Source organism: Azolla caroliniana, unplaced genomic scaffold, assembly GCF_043228905.1.
Source record: "Azolla caroliniana isolate FFs.n. ecotype wild unplaced genomic scaffold, voAzoCaro1.0.p SCAF_15, whole genome shotgun sequence".
Taxonomy (NCBI): domain Eukaryota; kingdom Viridiplantae; phylum Streptophyta; class Polypodiopsida; order Salviniales; family Salviniaceae; genus Azolla; species Azolla caroliniana.
This window is the reverse complement of record NW_028230450.1, coordinates 5719513-5724031: the sequence shown is the minus strand read 5'-3', so window position 1 is coordinate 5724031 and position 4519 is coordinate 5719513.

Below are 4519 nucleotides of genomic sequence, written 5' to 3'. Positions count from 1 at the left end.
TAAGCATGCCGGAAGAGGCTCGGATTGGAGAGACATCCCATGCCGAAGTGAAGGGGGAGTTTGTTGGGATTTCGGTCCCTCCGGATGGGATGTCCGGAGATGAATGACGGCAAGCCCGGTTGCGGTTACGGAGCCGGATGATGAAGACCCCGGTTACGGAGCCGGATGATGAAGACCCCGGCTACGGAGCCGGATGATGAAGACCCCGGCTACGGAGCCGGATGATGAAGACCCCGGTTACGGAGCCGGATGACGAATGTACCCGGAGAGAGATCCGGATGCGGGGACATATTTGTGAATATGTTTGCCAAGAGCCCTTGAGGCTATATTTGTAAATAGCCCGAAAGTCATATGTGTATAAATATGACTTAGGGCAAACAGTTTATTATGTTGCTCATTTTTCTGTTTTCCACTAAGAGGGAGCGAAGTGAGAGCAGCCGAGAGAGAGTGAGAGAGAAAGAGGAAGGAAGAGGTCGACGCCTCTGTGTAATACCGCCGCCTGTGGCGAGGACAGTGAGCTCAAGGTCGTCGCCTTGCAGCTCGCCATTGTACATTCCCGCGTATAGTGATAGTTGGAGTCTTGCACTCCCGTGGTTTTTCCCATTTAGGGTTTTCCACGTAAAACATCCAGTGTACCCTTCTCTCTATTGTTTTCGTGCATTGTTGTATTTCCCGTTTTCTGTGAATCGATCCAGTTCCTCGGTTGTGGCCGAGCACGGAATTGTGACACCTTCGTCGGTCATGAAAGAGTCGAACTTCCGGTACCATTGCCGGGGAGCCTGCTTCAGTCCGTAAAGGCTCTTCTTCAACTGGCATACCAGGTGCTCCTTCCCTTTCTTCTCGAATCCTTCCGGTTGCTGCATGTAGATCTCTTCTTCGAGGTCACCGTGAAGGAATACCGTCTTCACGTCCATCTGTTCTACCTCGAGGTCCACGCTTGCCACTATGCTCAGCACCGTCCGGATGGAGGTCATCTTCACTACCGGGGCAAATATCTCGTCAAAGTCGACGCCCTTCTTCTGCTGGAACCCCTTCACTAAGATCCTGGCTTTGTATCTCGGGGGGTTTCCGACATCTCCCGGTTTCAGCTTGAACATCCACTTGTTTCGAAGTGCCCGCTTTCCTTTCGGCAACTCCACAAGTTCATATGTGTGGTTCTCATGCAGGGAATCCATCTCCTCCTGCATGGCACTTAACCACCTGCGGCTATGGGTGTCAAGTTTTGCTTCTTCAAAGCTCTCCGGCTCCCCCTCGTCGGTTAGCAGCACGTGCTCTGGTTCCGGAAATCTCCGGGGGGCCCTTCTCTCTCTTAGAGGATATCTCCGTTCCGGAGCTTCGGTAACCGGCTCCTCCGTTTCCTCTTCATCCGAATCCATTTCGGGATCGGGGCCGGTTCCAGTATCAGTTTCATCTTCCTCGGCCGGTTCTGTTTCTTCACCGTCTTCGGCCGGATCCTCGAGTGCTAACCGGTCCCTTGCCGGTCGGGACTGCTCTTCGTAGAGTTGATCCTCACCGGTCGACTTGGAGCTCTTCATCTTCTTCTCCGACTCCCAGTCGGCGAGTGTCTTGTCCTCCATGAAGATGATATCTCGACTCCTGAATATCTTCTTGTCGACTGGGTCCCATACTCGGTAGCCGAACTCGTCGTCGCCGTAACCGAGGAATATGCATGGCCGCGTCTTTGGATCTAACTTTCCTCTCCGGTCCTTTGCCACATGCACGTATGCGAGACACCCGAACACCGTCAAATGCCGGTAGGACACTTCCTTACCGGTCCACACTTTTTGCGGCGTGTCTCCGTCCAAAGGTACTGAGGGTGATCTATTTATCACATACGTCGCCGTCGACATTGCCTCAGCCCAAAATCCCTTGGGTAATTTCGCATGTGCTAGTATACTCCGGACCCTCTCCATTATGGTCCGGTTCATCCTCTCGGCCAGCCCGTTCAGTTCCGGCGTCTTCGGCACAGTAAACTCGAGCCGGATTCCCTTCGAGCGACAGTACTCCTGGAACTGCCCCCGGTATTCCCCTCCGTTATCCGCTCGTATCGCTTTCAGCTTCTTGCCGGATTCTCTTTCCACTCTCGCGTGGAGTTCTTTGAAGACGGACAATACTTGGTCCTTTGTCTTCAACAGTGCCGTCCACAGCTTCCGGCTATGGTCATCTATGAATGTTATGAAGTACTGAGCTCCGCCATGTGACTTCGCTTCTACTTGACACACATCAGTGTGTACCAACTCCAATGGTGCGCTACGTCTCGTCGGTGGCCTTGAGTGGAAGGAGGTCCGATTTTGCTTACCGGCCAGACAGTCGGTACACTTCCCCAGGTGTACGTGCTTTACCGGTATCAGGTTGTCATCGGCAAGCCTCTTCTTCCCCTTCTCACTCATGTGGCACAGTCTCTTGTGCCACAGCTCACCGGTAGTGTCGGCTGCCACGTTCAGCTCCTCCGGACATAGCCGGGAATTCATCAGGTACAGTGTATTGACCTTCCGGGCCCGAGCCACTATCAGGCTCCCTTTGCTGAACTTCATGACACCGTTCCGGATGCTACCCGTGTAGCCTTCAACATCTAGCCTCCCGGCTGAGATCAGGTTCAATCGGACCTCCGGAACGTGTCGAACATCCTTCAGCAGCATCTTGCATCCGGTTGATGTCATCAGCCACACGTCTCCTATGCCGGCAATCCGGCATGTGCCTTCATTTCCCATCCGGACACAGCCGTGCTCACCGGCTGTGTAGGATGAGAAGTATTTCTTCTCCGGGGTCAGCTGGAATGACGCTCCGGAATCGACCACCCAGGTCATCTCTACACCGGCAAGGTTCAGCTCCCTCTCTTCGGTAATGAGCATTATCTCTTCTTCACTTGCCGCGAGTGCCGTCGTTCCTTTCCGGTCTTGCCCTCGCCGATCCGGACCTCTCCGGTCCGTGGCTCCCCGGTATGCACCGTTTCTCTCCGGTGACTTCTTCGAGTCGGTGTCGTCGGCTCCGTTGTCCTTTCGGTAATGCCGACAATTCTTCCGGAAGTGCCCCGGCTTCCCACAGTGGAAGCATGTGGGCCTTCCTCTTGACTGCGACCGGGTCCCCGACTTCTCCCGTCTTTGCGGACTCCGGTTCCATTGTCTTCCCCGATCCGATTCGGTAAGCAGCATCTTCGGATCGGAAACCGGTTCTTTATCTCTCCGAGGCGCTTCTTCGTTCAAAATGCTTGTCTTTACCGTTTGTAGAGACAAGTTATCTTCGGTGCAGGAGGTGCTGAGAGTCACCACCAAGTTCTCCCAGCTTTCCGGCAATGTACACATCAGAATGATGGCTTGCATTGCATCCTCCAACGGGAACTTGATCGCCGCAAGCTGGTTCACGAATCCCATGAACGTGCTCACTTGTTCCACCATATTCTCGCCGTCCCGGTACTTGAGGTTCACTATCTTCCTCATCAGGGAGGTCCGGTTCAACGCATTCTTCCTCTCGTAGAGGCCCGACAGCTTCTTCCACATCTCATATGCGTTGGTGTCGTTCGCCACATGTTGTAGAACGCTTACATCGACATATTGCCGGATCGTCGCTACGGCTTTCCGGTTCAGGAGCTTCCACTCCGCCTCTATTACCCCCTTGGGTATCTCGGCATTGTCGATCGGTTCATACAGGTCTCGGACGATGAGAAGGTCTTCCATCTTTATCTTCCAGTCGGCGTAGTTCTGTGAGTTCAACACCATCATGCCCGGAGGCCCACTACCGCCGCCTTCCATTTTCTGTGTTACCGTTGCTCTGATACCAATTTGTTGCAAAACAGCGCTCGGTCACAAACCGAGGAATAGGATCAACTCACAGAAAACGGGAAATACAAAGTGCACGAGGACAATAGAGAAAGGAGTACACAGGATGTTTTACGTGGAAAACCCTAAATGGGAAAAACCACGGGAGTCCTCAAACTCCAACTATCACTATAAACAGAGGTGTACAATGGTGAAGCTGCAAGGCAACGACCTTGAGCTCACTGTCTTCGCCACAGGCGGCGGTGATACACAGAGATGTCGACCTCTTCCTCCCTCTCCCTCTCTCTCGGCTGCAAACATAAAAATGAGCAACAACTTTTAAACTGTTTGCCCTAAGTCATATTTATACACATATGACTTTCGGGCTATTTACAAATATAGCCTCAAGGGCTCTTGGCAAACATATTCACAAATATGTCCCCGCATCCGGATCTCTCTCCGGGTACATTCGTCATCCGGCTCCGTAACCGGGGTCTTCAGCATCCGGCTCCGTAATCGGGGTCTTCATCATCCGGCTCCGTAGCCGGGGTATTCATCATCCGATTCCCGGACATCCGACCATCCCATCCGGAGGGACCGTAATCCCAACACAAGGTACATTTCTACCACTAAACCACCACGGCAAGTATGATATGTTAAAATATTTTCGTCATCTATAAGACAAATAATCAAACAAGCACAACATTACGTCACCAAGTCTTGATGATGTTTAGTAACTTGTGGTGACACTTGTCTAAAGTTGT